This window comes from Echinops telfairi, unplaced genomic scaffold (genome assembly GCF_000313985.2).
Source record: "Echinops telfairi isolate 266 unplaced genomic scaffold, ASM31398v2 ScPeMD7_1;HRSCAF=3_0, whole genome shotgun sequence".
Lineage (NCBI taxonomy): Eukaryota > Metazoa > Chordata > Mammalia > Afrosoricida > Tenrecidae > Echinops > Echinops telfairi.
This window is the reverse complement of record NW_022103896.1, coordinates 55,672,287-55,690,502: the sequence shown is the minus strand read 5'-3', so window position 1 is coordinate 55,690,502 and position 18,216 is coordinate 55,672,287.

Genomic DNA, 18,216 nt, shown 5'->3' with positions numbered 1-18,216 from the left:
ATTAGCACTAGCGGTACGAGTACAGCAATTTGCTCCCATTAAGCTCTAGTATGTAATTTTCTTTAAACTCATTGCCAATGAGTTTATGCCAACACATACTGACTCTCTATTGGGTCTGTGAGACTTTCAGCCTTTATAGAAAAAGATAGCTCCTCTTTCTGCTATGGAATAGCTAGTAGGTTTGAACCACTCACCTTGGGGTTATCCAATGAATGCTTTATTTCACAATGTCACCAGTGTAGAGGAAGCTCTCAAGAGATGTCTTGAGAAAGCAAAGTACAATATTATAATGAAAGGTGTAAAGTACTGGAGTTAAAAGTCAAAAAGGAAGAACATGCTCAGTACAAACTGAGAACAAACTAAAAAAAAAACTGAAGAAAAAAAATCACCCCTTAATTTAAATATTGAAGGATTCTGTGGACAAAGAATGGCAAGACTGCAGGAATTGATGAGTACCGCCTGAAATGTTTCAGAAAGCTGAAGAAGAAGGAAGGAAGCATTCACTCTTCTGTGCCAGGAAATTTGGAAGAAATCAATATTTATGCCCATTCCAAAGAAAGGTGAACCAGCAGAATTCTCATACTATAGAATGATATCATTGATATCACACAAAAGTAAAACTTTGTTTAAGATCATCCAAAAATGAGTGCTACAACACATTGACAGGGAAGTGCCGGAGTTCAGACAAGACTCAGAAAAGGATAGAGACCAAGGGACATAATTGCTGATGTCAGATGGGTCTTGGTTCAAAGCAGAAAATATCAAAAGAGATGTTTACATGTGTTTCATTGACTACACAAAGGCGCTCCACCATGTGGACCATCATAAACTGTAGATAACCATCAGGAGAATGGGACTTCTGCAACACTTCCACGTGCTCATTTGGAACTTGTACATGGACCAAGAAGCAGCTGTGTGAACAGAACAAGGGAATGCTGCATGGTTAGAATCAAGAAAGGTGTATCCTGTCACCATCCTTTTTCATTCTGAATACAGAGAAGCTGGATTGTATGAGAGGATTGTGGCATCAGGATTAGAGGAAGGCTTATCAACAACCTACAGTATGCACGAAACACAGCGTTGCTTGCTGAAGGTGAGGAGGAATTGAAGTAATTGCTGAAGACTAAGGATTGTAGACTTCAATATGGATTACCACTTCATGTTAGGAAGACGCAAATCCTCACAACTGGACCAGTAGGTAATATCGTGATAAATGGAGAAAGGGGTGAAGCTGTCCAGAGTTTTTTTTCTACTTGGATCTACAAATCAGTGCTCATAGAAGCAGCAGTTAAGAGATCAAAAGAAGTATTGCATTAGGTCAATCTGCTGCACAACACCTCTTTACAGCATTGAAGAGGAAGGACGTTGCTTTGAGGACTAATGTGCCCCTAAGCCAAGCCATGGTATTCTCTATTGCATCCTATGCATATGAAAGTTGTGTGTTGACTAAGGAAGAATAGATGCATTTGGATTGTGGGGCTAGAGAAGAATGTTGAGAGTACCATGGACTGCTAGAAGGACAAACCAACCTGTCTGGCCAGAGTGCTCGTTAGAGGCAAGGATAGCAAGATTTTCTCTTCATAGTTTGGATATATTGTCAGGAGAGAATAGCCCCTGGAGAAGGACTTCAAGCTTGGTAAAGTGGAGGGGCAGCATAAAGAGGAAGACCCTGATGAGATGGAGTGACATAATGCCTGTGTCAGTGAGTTCAGAAAGCATGGAAATGATTGTGAGGACGGCGAAGGAGCGTGCGGTGTTTCATTGTGTTCTTCATTTGAGCACCATGGGCCAAAGCTGACTCGATGGCACCTAACAACAACATGGGTGAAATATTGACCAATGCAGGAAGCCTCAAAAGGAGATGGAAGAAGTATTCAGGTCACTGTATTGGGAAGAATGGTTATTCAGGAGGTGGTGTATGTTCAAGAAGCAGAGGTATTAAAGGAAGTAATCCAAGTTGTGTGGAAGTTACTGGTGAAGCAAGACTTCAAGAACTGAAAGAATATTTACCAAGATGTTTCAACAGAGGGATGCAATGCTAGAAGAATTCATTTATGTATTGACAAATTTGTACCAGTAAAATGGAAGGGATCTGTATTTATCCATGTTCCAAAGAACAGTGATACACTAGAATGCAGAAATCATTGAAGAATATCATAAGTATCACAATTGGGTAAATATTTGCTAGCATAATTAAAACATTATTCTGGCAGAACCTAAGTAGAGAACTGCCAGAAAGCCCATCCAGATTCAGAAGAGGGCATGGACCGAGGCACATCTTTGCCGATATCAGATGGACCTGGGACGAAAGCAGAGAATGCCAGAATAATGTGTAACCTGTGTTTTATTGACAAGAAAAGATATCTGATTATATGAAATTATTGAAAGCATTGTCAAAAAAAGGGATTCCAGATCACTTAATTGTGCCCATGTGGACTCTGTACATAGACCAAGATGTACTCACTCAGACAGGACAAGGACTTACTGTGTGATTTAAAATCAGTAAAGATATGCATCAAATTTGCATTATTTACCATAATTTTTCCATCTGTCACTTTGAAGACTGAGGAACAGATGGACCAGAGCCACATTATTTTTAATTGCCTTGAATGCATGCGAAAACTAGACAATAAATAGAAAGGATGCTGAAGAACTGATGCATTTGAATTGACAGGGAAGGATATTAAAGGTGCCATGGATTGCCACAGAAACAGACAGATCTGTCTAAGAGGGATCACAGCCAGAGTGCTCTTTAGAAGTAGCTTGGTGACAATTCTTCCATATTCTTGGACACTGTATCAGCAGGAAACCGTTTCTGGAACAGGGCAGTATGCTTGGTAAAGTTGAAGTTCAGTGAAAAAGAACCCCCTCATGGAGATGGATTGCACTGTGGCTGCAAAACAGTGGGCTCAAACATCACAGTGATTTCGAGGACAACACAACTGGGCGGTGTTTTATTTTGTCGTGTGTAACACCACTGAGGTGAAACCAAGTAGACAGTGCCTGCCAACAACATTCAATCTGTGTGCTAATGAGGTCCGTCTCCATGAGGGTGTGCTCCTACACTGCACTTCTGCTCTACCAAGTAGACGTATATTTTACCAGGATGCTGGAGGCTCGAAGGAACAGAAGAAAAGGTGCTGAGATTTGAAGAATCCCAACATGTATCTCTGGGAAGTAGAAGGATGTGGACACAATCATCCTCACAACATCCAACTCACATAATGTTCTGTTTCACAGGATATACAAGGGAAGTTAATTGACACATACTTATAGTTACACCACTTCAAATGCATTGCTGGAAAGGTAAATAAAACAATGAGATATAAAACAAACTGATGGGGAGCCTTTCACAGTGTAGGTAGTCAATTAACCTAGTTCCTTTCACAGTTCAATCTGAAGAGAGAGAAAAACTTTCAGGTTCAGAGCTGAAGAGAGATCAGGATCTTTTCCCTCTGATTGCTGGCTTCATGATTTGTTTGCTTTCCATGAAGTCTGTTATTATCTGAATTGTGTCTTCTGAAAAAAATAAAGATAGGTTAACTGTTAACGACTATATGTGCGAATGTGACCTTGGTTGGGGAAATCTTTCTTCTCAGTTGATCACAGGAAGCCCTATCAAAGGAGGGTAGGCCCTAGTCCTAATTTCTTCTGGGTGGTATTTTAGAAATAGGGAGTGACACGCAGTAACAAATGTGATGGAGGCAGCTATATCCATAAGGTGCAAAAGAACACACAGAATTTCTGGCAGCAGAAATCAGGAGAAAGATTCACAAAAATAATTGACAGCTGAGAAGTTTTAGATTTTCAGCCTCCAGCAGTATGAAAAAGTAAATTTCTGTTATTTAAAGCCAACTTCCTTGTAGTACTTTGTAATGGCAGTCCAAGGAACGTGTGATGTTGAGTAATGCAGTCCTAGTGGTGCCGTGATTATGAGTGCAGCTGCTAACTCCATGGTCAGGGGTTTGAAACCACCAACTGGAATCCATAGGAGAAAGATAGGACTTTCTCTGTGTTGTTGTAAAGAACTACAGTCTCAGGAACCCGCAGGGCCAGGTCTACCACGTCCTAAAAGGTTGCTATGACTTGGCACAGACTCAATGGCAGTGAGCTGTTGTTGTTTTTTGTCTTGTGTTTTTCTTATTTTGACAAAGAAGTGACTCCAATTTTGGAGATGGCTTTCTGGTATTTGTCTTGATACCCCAGGGTTCGCCTCATATGGCCAAACTGAAAAATTTTTTCCTCAGATAATAAGTGATCAATGACAGTAATAATAAATATGTGACAGAACAAGGATGGCTCTTGGGGGCTGGGGTGGTGGAGGGAGGGGATAAAGGGGAACTGCTATCAAGGAGTTAAAAAAAGAAGGAAAATGTTTTGAAACTGATGGTGGCAGCAATTGTAGAATTATGTTTGTTCTAATTGAATTATGAATATTGTGCTGTCTGTAATAGCTCCCAATAAAATGATCTTTAAAAGAAAGTGATCAAGTAAGCAATGGTGGTCCCACTGGGAGCTCATAGCCTTAGCCCGATGTCACAAGGTTTGTGTTTTCTCGAGGTAAATCAGCTAGAAAGTTCTTGGCTCTGCCGTCAAAGAGCATCATATTTAGGGTTCAAGGAGCGACACATGCTGTATACTCTATGCCACCTATAGAATCCAGTCTATATTTGAATAACTTTGTTTATAATGACGAAGTTTTTCACTCAGACCTCCTGGACCAGATTGTAGCTACATCAAATACTAGTCATGTGACCTCGGGAAATGCCTTGACATTTTGGTATATGAGTTCTCTAAATTGGTATGAATTTTGGTGATTACATGAAATAGTAGATTTAAAGTCCCCAGAGCAGGATACAGCAAATGCTCATAGGGCATGTGAGCCATTTTCTAGATAACATTCAGCCCTGGTGATGTAGCGGTGATGCGCTGGGCTGTGATCCGAATGGCCGGCGTTTGGAAACCATGGGCAGCTCCACGGGAGAAAGACGGAGTTTTCTGTTTTCTTAAACAGTCTTGGAAACCCCCTCAGGCAGCAACTCGATGGTTGATTTTTATTTATAGTTTCTGCCTTACCTTAACATTGATTTTCATTCTTTGTTCTTTCAAGGAAATTCGGTCTCATTTGTAATGAACCTCAGCTTTTCAAACAAAGATTTTTCTTGAAAGATACATACGCCGATATCTCCATCCGAATGATTTCCCTCAGATTAAGGAATCTAGAGTTCCCAACAAAGCCTGGATGCCACTAGGTTGGAAGGAGAATGCATACCTTGAATTATTTTGCTGACAACAGACAGAAAAAGAAAATAGATTCAATTTTTGTTAAATTGAATTTTAAAAGTTGTGGCACTATTCCCATTATTTAATCTAATAGTTTAATATTTAATATTAATATTTAATATATTGATCACATAGGAATTTACATTGCACATAACTTTAGTATTTTATGACAATGAAAAATTAGTTTAACATGTTTAGACAAACTATTGGAAAAAATCATTCTCAGTTACTGAATTAATTTAGGAAAGATCACTGCAACATTTGGCAAAATCATGTTTATTTGGAAATAAAAGGCATTACTCAGGTATACTGCTGAGGATGATTGTAGAAAAGAATGATAACCTTTGGAAAAAAAAGGAAGATATGGGGGTGGGACACGGAGTGGAGACCCAAAGCCCATCTGTAGACAATTGTACATCCCCTTACAGAAGGGTCACAAGAAAGAGATGAGCCAGTCAGGGTGCAGTACAGCACTGATGAAACATACACCTTTCCTCTAGTTCTTTAATGTTCCTCAATTCTACCTTACAAATCTGACTAGACAAGAACATGCACACTGCTACAGACAAGAGCCCGCAACACAGGGAATCCAGGACAGATAAATCCCTCAGGATCAATAATGGAAGAGAGATACCGGGAGGCGAAGGGGAAGGTGGGGAGAGAAAGGGGGAATTGAGCACAAGGATCAAGATAGGACCCCCTGCCAAGCGGACAAACAAAAGAAATGTGGGTGAAGGGAGATAGCAGATGATGTAAGATATGAAAATAATAATTTATAATTTATCAAGGGTTCAAGAGGGAGGGAGGGGAGGGGAGGGAGGGAAAAATGAGAAGCTGATAGCACAGGCTCAAATAGAAAGAAAATGCTTTGAAAACGATGGTGTCAACATATGTACAGATGTGCTTGATACAATGGATGGATGGATGGATTGTGATATGAGCTGTAAGAGCCCCCGATAAAAGTACTTAATAAAAAATAAAAATGGAAGATACATATACAAATAATATGTGGTATTTTGGCAAAAGTTTGATTGTTAGAGTAAAGACTAATGAACCCTATTCTCACACATTCTTACTAAATGAAGTACCAGCATATATATAATTTGAAATGTGAGGCAGCCATTGTGATAGGTAAGTTTATTATGCCAACCTGGTCAATAGACACACAAGGGATTAATAAGGTTGCAGTTTAATTGAAGGGCAAAGAGCCTCACCTTTCCGTCTCATGCTCTCTGATGATCAGACCAGTGTGCAACTGCCTTAGTTAGTTCTCTGCCTCAACTTGTGAGCTACACTCCCTGAGGGACACACATCCTGTGGACTATAGTTTGAGGTTCCTTCGAGATCTGCTTTGCCATACTGCTGGTGTATAGATTATTTGAGCTGGGGACAGCTGAAACCTGTCATCAGGCTGACTGTTGGTGACCTGCCCTGCTGTTTGCTGCCTGTGACCAGACTGCCTATATTGCTCTACAGAAGACTCAGCTATCTCCTTCCTGTGAACTAATTAGCTGTTTATTTCATTGTGTTTTATATATATATATATATATATATATAGATAGATAGATAGATATATCCATATATAGATATATTCCATATCCATATATATATAATCGTAAGTATCCTGGTTTTACCATTTATTGAATTTTCTATAAAAGTAAATGCCTTGAAATCAACCACAAACATGTCGCAGTGCAAAATAAGGAAACATAGGCCTTCAAGACATATAATTAGGAAGAAATCTAGCTTGGCAATATACACTAAAGAAACCATGGGAATTCCTATGTTCTAAACTAAATCAGCACCTGAAAATTATAAAATTTCAAAACTAGGTTTATAGAATTTCAGAGTTATTATAGGCAAAAAATAAACAAGAGAGAATAAACTATTTTGATTTTAATTCCTTCAACACTCTTGTGAGCTATATTCAATTAAGCAAGGCACCTACTGTATATTTTCATTTCTTTCGCTATTCTTATTAGATTTTCCATATTCTGTCTTATTTTATCCCATCTGGTCACCCGTGTGAGTCTGCTTAGTGCAAAGAGTATTCTAAATTTATATCCTTTTATCACATGTCAGCTGAACTATGTGAATATTTCCTACTCCTACTACCGATTTTAAGCAATGTTATTCAATTAAAACTTTGTGTAAACATGTATAAATATTTATCCTGTTAACACTATGCTAAAATGAATCAAGATTGATAGAATAAGAAAAACATCTTCCTGTTTGAATGATTGATAGTGTTTCTATAGATCAGCCGTTTTTTCCCCAAAAGCCAGACTTTTATATAATATCTATTGATTTGAAGGGCCCCATGTCTTACAGGAAACATATTATCTCTTGAAGAGACAAACTTCACTGACATGTTGTGTCCAGGATCTTTTTTTATCTTTCTTCTAAGCATCTGTAGATTTATTTGAGGTTTGAAGATGTCTTCAAATAAAGCTTGAGTCTCTATCTGAATTTAATCATTCAAGAGTCAGGTCAGTGTTTCATTGTTAGGCAATGGATATAGAACTGCGATGCCATTGAGGTGAGTATTTTTTACCTGCCTTTAGCAAATATCAGTCCAATAGGTGGATGCCAGCTCAGGAAGCACTTTTCTGTAGAAGAGATGGGTGTGTTACTTTGCAAATCACTTTTTAATTTTAATTCTTTGAATATTGTTGTTGTTAAAAATACATACAGAAAAATATCCATCTATTTGGGATTTCTACAAGTACACTTCAGTGACGTGGTTGTAACCCTCAGAAGGCACCACTAGTCTCAATCTCTTCTCATGAGCCCTTACTCCCACGCTACTAGAAAGTCACTGCCCCTAGGTTTGCAATATTTTCATTTGAGCTTTTGTTGTCACTCTTATCCCATTTGGATAGTTAGTATAAGGGCATAAATTCACAAGGCAGACATTTTAAACTGAAGTATTGTTTAGTTTTAAGAAGACTTTGAGGGATCTATTTGGTGTAAGTTTAACAATTCTCTCAGGGCAATTGCGTTGGGGTTTTATCCAGCTTTCCTGGAGGCAGAAAGTATGAAACCCATCCAGATTTGAAATTCTGATCTTCTAGATCTCTGGTGGCACGTGGGATTATGCATTAGGCTGCTAACTGCAAGGTAACCAGTTTGAACTCACCAACTCTAGAGGCTTTCTCCTGTTAAGATTTATAGCTTTAGGAACCCACAGGGGTAGTTCTACTCTATTCTACAGCATCACAATAATTCTGAGTTGACTTGGTGGTAGTGGGTTGGATTTTTATAGTTTATCATTAAAAGCGGGACACTTTATAAAGTTCATATGGTGCGCTATTCATAATTACACTGTTAGCAGTTGCAATGAAGGTTGGTCTTGGAAAACTAGGATGTATTACCATTCAAGGTAACAAGTAGGATTGAATAAGATAATGTGTGAGAGAGGGTTGATAAGTCTTATACAAATGCAGGCTAATGTGAAATTTTATATAAAGATGTGCTTTTGATGAGAGGGATAGTCAGGCTATTTTTAGTTTATACGTAAGGAAACAGGCCATGGCATAAATAGTAATTACTCAGACTTATATCAGGAGGAGGCTGCAAGGCTAGAAAGTTTCAGGACAGTTAATTATTGGATGAATGCTCTAAGTGCCTTAATGACTAGCTAATTGCCTTAGATACCCTGGCATAGCAATAGGAGCACCAACGTTATTCCAAATGTACCACAAGTTGATCTTCTTGAGACTTTATCTCCTAACTGTGCAAACACATCATCTACTCAGGATCGTTTAGGGTCTTTGTCTCACAATCTGTATTTAAATTTTTTCTGAGAAAAAGACCTTGAAAATTTCTGAATAGGTGCCCCTATTCATAAACTTTTAGGGTCTTGGTTCTTCTATTTTTTGTAGTCCTAACAGATAATATATGATACAATGATTATATTAGCTGGTGTGGTATTTAAGGTGTTGTGTTAGCTTAGCTAAAACCAAGATTCTCAGTGGTTAAGACAACTGGCCTATGTAGATACATCTACTATAGAAATAACTATATCTAAACAGTCAAGAGCAGCATAGTACACTTTAATATTGTAACTACTGGTAGATTTTATAAAATTATAAGGAAGAAGGGTCCAGTTCATATTGCTATACAAAATAAAAATCCTAACTGTTAGGTCTTCTACATGATATCTATATTACTCCAAAAAAAAGATATCAAAACATATTTTTATTTAGGAACTCTGATTTGTGGGTGGTTTATTCTCACAGCAAGCCTCTCTGAGCTGTTTGACAGCACTAAAAGGCATTCTGGACACATGCATTATTTGGGTCCTCACATTCACTTAAACTTGTCATCCAACCAGGGACTATTTATTGCATAGGGGCGAGAATAAGATGAGCACACAGATGAGTACTGAGATCGTGAAATCCATTTCACCATAGTTTACTTTAGCAATCTAACTAAAGTAATTCTTCAACAAATCTTATTAGTATAGATATGAACCGTAGCCCTTGCAGTAAGCTATCAGTGATTAATTTATGCAGCTACTCAGTTCCATTTCCTATTAATAATGTGTTTATCATATAACTGTATTCAAAGGCTGAGCCTTTTATCTGATTTATAAACACATTTAATACATTTTGCTGATGCAAGTTTTAATGTATTTAATAAAATGCTCTATAAACTTTATTATTAATGTGTAAATTTCATAGATAACACAGTAGAGACTGTATCTTCTATCTAGGTCATACTCTAAACAATTTATAAGAATTTTTAATGTTTTATTTAGATGCCTCTAGAATACAGAATGAAGGGATTTGAAATGAGCCCGAGGCAGCTCAGGTGGCACACTTATTTCTAGGGGCAGTTTTACAATTCTAATAGATATTCCATGCACATAGATCCCTCTCTGAAAATATATTTTTTAAGTACATCTAGATATCATGGAACATTTTCCCCTGAATTAAGAATCGTGCACGGTGTAAAATCTATTGAGTTATGGATTTTTCCCCCACAACATCTAAATTGCATTGGATTTCTATTTCCACATTTGAACCTTGCTGGCTTTAATGTTAAATTTACTTTTCCCCAGCTTGTAGTCTAGAGAAAAGGAAGACTATTTTGAAAAAGAAACACAAATTCAGAATTGAAACCAACGAAACTTTTTTGCTGTATGAAACTCAGAGTACAGAGGCACAATGCTCCAAAGTGAGAAAGGGTCCTGAATTAGGCAAAAGTTCTCCTCAACAGTGGTATGGTGGGAGAATCAGAAGAGTGAGAAATGGAAGTTAGGGAGGTGCTGGGCTGTCACAGAAATAGATAAAGCTGAGGTCGCCATGCCGATAAGTCTAGAAGTATGGTGTGTCTATGCAGCTTGAAAAAGAAGAGCGAATTTGGGTCAAGATACTCACACATAGCCTTTGGACACTTGTGTGTGCCTTCATTATCTTACGCAGTTACAAAATAAATACCACAAGGGGGTTGTTCCAACAAACGGAAATGTATTCTCTTGCAGGAAAGGGTTGTCTCTTCATGTTAGCGCGTGGTTAGGGAGGAGGTGCTTGTCTCGTCTCAACCTCTGCGGGTCCAGAGTTCTTTGGTGATCTCCACGTATCTTGGCATCGATCATCCCCTGGGTCTAGAACAGTGGTTCTCAACCTTCCTAATCCTGCGACCCTTGAATACAGTTGCTCATGTGGTGAACCCAACCATAAAATTATGTTTGTTGCTACTTCATAACTGTAATTTTGCTACTGTTATCAATTGAAATGTAAATATCTGATATGCAGGATGTATTTTCATTGTTACAAATTTAACATCATTAAAGCATGGTGATTAATATAAATTAATATGTAATTATATATTATGAAATATTTACTTCTAATTACAAATGAAATTTTGTCTTGAAGCATGGTGTAGCATGGGGAACCGTCTTCATGCCAGGTACTCCTATGTGGGCGTATCTGCATGTGGGCGGACCCACCTGGAGACAGAGAGGGGAGTGGTGTCTCAGTATCGGAAATATGTGTTTTCTGTTGGTCTTAGATGACCCCTGTGAAAGAGTCATTCAACTCCCAAAGGGGTTACGACCCACATGTTGAGAGCGCTGGCTGGAAGGTTAACCATTGAGGAACCCTGCGTCTATAGGCCCTATCGTGCTTCTTTTCCTAAACCTGTCTCATGGACATCACAGAGGAAAGGATTTGCAGAATATAGGACAATCACTTAGACCGCATAATAATGAAAATAGTGGGTTAGCCAAATTGTCATGTATTTTGAGGGACACAATTCTATCCATACAGGGTGACTATCACTTTAAGGCAGTCTCTGGGTGGTGTAACAGTAAAGCACTGAACATCAAACTGAAAATTTTGAGGTTCAAAACTACCCAGAGATGCCTTCAAAGACAGACCTAGCCACCTGCCTCCCAAAGGTCTGTATACGTCTATGGCACAGTTTTATTTTGCCCAGGTGGGACCATCATGAGCCAACTTGAAAGAAACCAATATCCAATAACAATATCCAAATAGTAGCTCTACATTTTGATCATATTGTTTTAAAGAAATAATATATTTATACTTATTTTCTCACTAGAAATCCAAATGTCTTTGTAGTTGTATTGTTCAGTGCACATTATCAAATTGTATGTATGAGACAAAGATACCTTGTAAACGTTCAATGAAGCACAAACCTATTTTCTAAGTTCTGGTAGCCCTTGGATAAACTCATTACTAAGGTGATAGATCTTCTTAGATAGCGATCAACTTGGAACTGACATAACACACTGTAGTAGTTACTGTGGTGTCAATTTTGGACTTGAGAGGATTAAGAGTGAAGGGGTGGAATCTAATCTGTCAATCTGATCATAGCCAATGAGGCCTCTGTGTGGGCCTGGCCTTCTCATGAGAATTCTGGGAAATTCTGTATTCCTTCTTGGAGATGGGAGACATTATCTCTCTCTTGGTTCAATCCCTTGAAGAGGCTCTACTGACAAGACACATGGCACTACCTTGATAGACCCTATGCTCTGGGAACTGGAGAAGCCAGGCGGAGACCCCTACCAGTGCTGAAATGCTTACAACTGCATCTAAATATTTTTTACCCACTGGCCTGTGATTGTCTTGCATTTGGCATCATTGCATGTGTTTTTTGAGTCTGAAGAAGACTTTATAGATTGGTATTGGACATATGGGGTAATATAAGACTTGTGGGCTTGCACTGGACTGAGTTGGGATGCTTTCTTAATGTAAAATTAACCTTTATATAAAACTCTCTTATACACATATGATTTTCTATGGATTTGTTTCTCTAGGCTACCCAGACTAACACACACACTGTTACACACAAACTGTTGTTAGCAGCCTTTTTTTGTGTGTGTGGATGGGGGTAGGGGGAAGATGGCTCTATAATCATGAAAGAAGAAAGATGTTTTATTATCTGTATAGATAGATACATAGATCTAGATTATATCGTTATATAGTTTATATTTCCTATCTATTTAGAACACATAAGACTACATAATTAGATTATCTTGGACTGATTATGTTATCTTGAAAAGAATTACGTAATCTTGAAAAGAAAAATTAAAGAATTTTAAGACCAACGAAAGTATAGTGGATAATTTGTATGCTAGGTGACTGGATTCATGGAGTCCAGTCCACGAATGAACCATGTATGAACCATGTATGAACCACTACAGCAAAGGACTGAAATATCCTAAATTAAAAATAAATTAATAAAATAGCTTTGGCAAAGCTAGTACAAACTATGAGTAAAATGTTTATATGTCCTTTATAAATCCCAGCACTAATTTTCTCTTTGGTTTGTTGCTTACAATTGGGTGTTTGGACACAGAGAAAATAGTGGATACCAAGTGAGTTCTAAATAGATTGCTAAGAAATAGAAATAATATTTGGTTGAACACCTATAATGTTCCCAGAATTTTATATATTATTGCATAGTCTCAATTTTAAGGACTATTAGAGCAGGAGAAAGATGAGACTTTTTATTTTCATAAGATATACAGTCTTGGAAACCCATAGGGGTAGTTCTACTTGGTCCTATAAAGTTGCTATGAATTGGACTTTAATCCATATAAGTGATTTTAAAAAGTTTACTTCTTTCTTTTATTTTTTTATTGACTGCCTGAACAAACAAATCTATCTTGGAAAATACAACAAGAATGCTGCTTAGAAAAGAATGCACTTTGTCTCTTGTACATTGGCTAAATTTAAAAAAAGACCAGTCCCTGAAAAAGGACATTGTATGAGGTAAAGGTTCTAGTACAAACTAGAAGGTAAAGAAAGGGTAGAGAACAAGAGGAAGATCCTGGAGGAGACAGATGGACATAGTTGCTGGAACCATGGGCTCAAACATAACAATATTTGTGTGGATGGTACAGAACTGAGAAATTAAAAAAACAAAGTGAAAAATCAACTGAGAAAGAAACTTGTTCTTTGAAAGGATCAATAAATCAGCAGACGGTTGGCAAACCTAACCAAAGAAAGGAAGGAACACATATCTATAGCCAGGATGAGGGGTGAAACGGGATTACAACAGATCCTAATGAAATTAAAAGGCTAATTACACAGTACTACAAAGGACTGTACTCCAGAGAATTCAACAACTTGGAAGACATAGACTAATAATTGGAAAAACAATCCCTCCGTAGATTATCCCAGATAGAAATCAAGGACCTCAACAGCCCCTGATGAAAAGATGAAAGCAATAATGTTATCGAGGAACTACCAACTAAAAAACCAAAAGCAACTGGAGCCAGACAACTTCACAGGAGAATTCTACAAAGTTTTCAGGGAAGAGCTGACACCAATCCTACACAAACTCTTCCAGAGCATAGAAAAGGATGGGAAACTCCCGAACCCCTTCTATGAAGACAGTATAACCCTGATACCAAAAGCAGTCAAGGATCCCATAAGAACCGAGAACTATAGACTGATAGCGCTAATGAACGCCGATGCAAAAGTCCTCAACAAAACATTGGCCAATAAATATAAAATATATAAAAACAAATAATTCACCACGACCAAGTGGGATTGATTCCAGCGATGCAGGGATGGTTTAACATCCAAAAGTCCATCAGCATTATCCACCACAATGACAAGAAAAAGGACAAGAACCACATGATTATATCAATATATGCAGAAAAAGCAGTCGACGACATCCAACACCCATTCCTAATTAAGACACTCAAAAGATAGGAATAGAAGGAACATTACTCAATATAATGCAGGCTACATGAAGACAAATGGGTGCATAAGGAAATGTGGCAAAGAAAGCTGATGGTGCCTGGCTATCAAAAGATATAGCGTCTAGGGTCTTAAAGGCTTGAAGGTAAACAAGCGGCCATCTAGCTCAGAAGCAACAAAGCCCACATGGAATAAGCACACCAGCCTGTGTGATCACGAGGTATTGAAGGGATCAGGTATCAGGCATCATCAGAACAAAAAATCTCACCATAGTGATTGGGGGGTGTGTGCAGAGTGGAAACCCAAAGCCCATTTGTAGACCACTGGACCCCTTGCAGAGGGGTCTCTGGGAGGAGACAATCCAATTGGGGTGCAACGATGAAAAATACAACTTTCCTCTGGTTCCTAAATGCCTCCTCCCCCTGCCCCCCACTACCATGATCTGAATTCTCCTTTGCAAGTCTGGCTAGAGGAGAAGATGTACACTGGTACAGATAGGAACTGGAAACACTGGGAATCCAGGGCAGATGATCCCTTCAGGACCAGTGGTGTGAGTGGCGATACTGGGAGGGTAGAGGGAGAGTGGGTTGGAAAGGGGAACTGATTACAAGGATCTACATGTGACCTCCTCTCTGGGGGATGGACAACAGAAAAGTGGGTGAAGGGAGACATCTGACAGAGCAAGATATGACAAAATAATAATTTATAAATTTATCAAGGGTTCATGAGGGAGTGGGGAATGGGGAGGGAGGGGAAAAAATGAAAACCTGATGTCAGGGGCTTAAGTGGAGAGCAAATGTTTTGAGAATGATCAGGGCAATGAATGTACAAATATGCTCTACACAATTGAGGTATGTATGGATTGTGATAAGAGTTGTATGAGCTCCTAATAAAATGATTAAAAATGAAAAAGAAAAACCAAAAAATAAAACAATCCCACTGAAAAAAGGAACCAGACCAGGATGCCCTCTATCCTATCTTTCATCCAACATCATACTGGAGGTGCTTGCTAACAACATAAGGAAAAGGAAGGTCATTAAAGGTATCCTTAAGTAGAGGTGAAACTATCATTATTTGCAGATGACATGACTCTATATATTGAAAACCCCAAAAACTCCACAATAGAAATGCTGGAAGTGATATTGGAATATAGTAGTATGGTAGGATACAAGATCAATAAACAGAAGTCTATTGGATTGCTATATACAGTGGATAAGATCACAGAAGAGGAGATCAAGAAGGTAGTACCCTTCACAATAACAGAACACAAATTGAGATTTCTAGGGATATACTTACCCCCCAAATAAAAGATCTGTTTGAGGAAAACTACAGAACACTATTACAAGAAACCAAAAGTGACCTCAATAAAAGCAAGCATGTCCTATGCTTGTGGATTGAAAGACTCAATATTGTCATCCTATTCCAGTACAATTACTAGCATCTTTTTTTCAAGGAATTGGAAAAACTACCAACTTCAAATGGAAAGGAAAGAAGCCCAGGATCAGTGGGCTAACAACTCCTCAAGAAGAAGGACAAAAGCTGAAGGCTGGCTTTACCTGACTTTATCCCCTATTATACTGCCACAGTGGTCAACACAGCATGGGACTGGTATGACAGATACTCAGACCAATGGAAAGGAACTGAAAATCCAAAAATAAAATAATCAGACAACTGATCTTTGATAAGGGTCCAAAAAAGATTAAGTGGGAAGTGGACATCCTCTTTAATAAATGGTGCTAAGAAAAATGGATATCTACCTGCAGAAAAATGAAACAAAATCCTTACTTCATTCCATGCACAAGAATAAATTCAAGGTGAATCACAGACCTTGAGATAAACTCCCAAACTATTAGGGCCATCAACTAGGAAATTGGGACAAACCTAAGAACCTTGGCACAAGAATTACATAGGCTATAGGAAATAGGGAAGGACATACACATCTAGGAAATAGGAAGCACACACACACAAAGGAAGCACAAATTGACAAGCAGGACATACTGAAGATAAAACACCTGTGTACATCGAAAGACTTCACCAAAGAGTCATAAGAAAGCCCACTGACTGGGAAAGATTTTTAGCAATGACACATCAGTCAAAGGCCTTATTACTAATATGTACAATGCCGTAGAGCCTACAATAAGACAAAAACAATCCACTGAGGAAAGGGGACAAAAGACCTGAACAGAAATTTCAAAAAAGTAGAAACCCGAATGGCCAATAAGCATATGAGAAAATGTTCTAGATCATTAGCCATTAGGCAAATGCAAATTAAAACAATGAGATACTACGTAGCTCCTTCAAAGATAGCCCATTTCAAAAAATCAGAAAGCAACAAATGTTGGAGGGGGTGTGGTGAGATAGGAACTCCCATCCACAGCTGGAGGTCTTGTAGGTATGTACAGCCATTATGGAAAGTGATTTGGCAATTCCTAAAGCAAATGGAAATCAAGCTACCATATGACCCAGCAATCCCCCTACTGGGCATATACCCAGAAGAGGTAAGAAACAGACCATGACCAGACATCTGCGCTCCAATGTGCATCATGGCGCAATTCACAATGGCAAAGAATTAGAAACAACCTAAATTTCCATCAATTGATGAATGGTTTTAAAAACTCTGGAATATACACAACATGGAGTACTATGCAACCCTAAAAAGCAGTGATGGACACATGAGCTATCTCATCTCATGGGAAGAGCTGGGGGGTTATGGTAAATGAAGTTAGTCAAGCACAAAAAGACAAGTAGAACATGAGTCCACTGAGGTAAGTACACACAGCTCAATGCGCACAGAGGAAAAGAGCCGGGCCGACATCCGGCATTATGGCAGGGGTCACACCAAACCCAGGCATGCATGTGGCATCCAACTGAAAAGCAGGGAAAAGAACCCCCACAGCAAAAGAAAAGAAATCAAGGAGAAGAAAGAGAAACAGGCAGCATCCAGGCTGAGAGATATCTTTCTCACCTCTCCCATGTCTTTACCAACAACAGAGGGAGGAAGGAAGGAGGAAAAAAAGAGAGAGAGAGAGAGACCCACCCATGAGGAAGTTATTATGTATGTCTCCACAGGGAAGGGAGAGCGGGACCAGACCTCCTTCCAGTGAGCCAAGCCTTGAGGATAACATACTTGCACAGAGCAGTGCATTAACCTGTCTGTGGGGTCCACCTCAATCTGAGCCATGTTGACTGCCCCCCCTTGCACCCCCCACCCCTCTGAAGAATGTGCTACTGAGGCCACCACTGAAGCCACAGACAGGGGAGAATGGCCAGTCTGCCCTGTCTATGCAAGAGCAAACTAAGAGGGAGAGGGAGAGAGAGAAAAAAATTCATCCTGGCTCACCAGACCTCAAAGGGATGCCCTTACTCAGAGAAACCAATGCACAAAGACCATAGGCTCTGCACAAGTGTGAGACACAGCTTCCCCTCACTGGCCCACAGTGCTCCAGTGGATAACACTGGAGACAAAGTGCGGGGGTTGTATCCCAGCTGACCCCACACAGTGGGAGCAAAGCAGATCAGCAACAGGAGCAAGTCACAAAGTCCCTGAGCAATCCCCAAAATTGATTTCTGACTGGGGGAGGGGTGGGGAAAGGGGGCCAGTACTTGGTACCTCACATGACCTGGTTGGGAGACATTCATAAAGGTCAGAAGTTAGACCTGGAACTATTTATATGCTGTTTTTAAATTTTATTTTATTTAGGATAAGCAATTCAAGACAAACAATCCCAAGGAGAAAACAGTAGGATGAATGGTT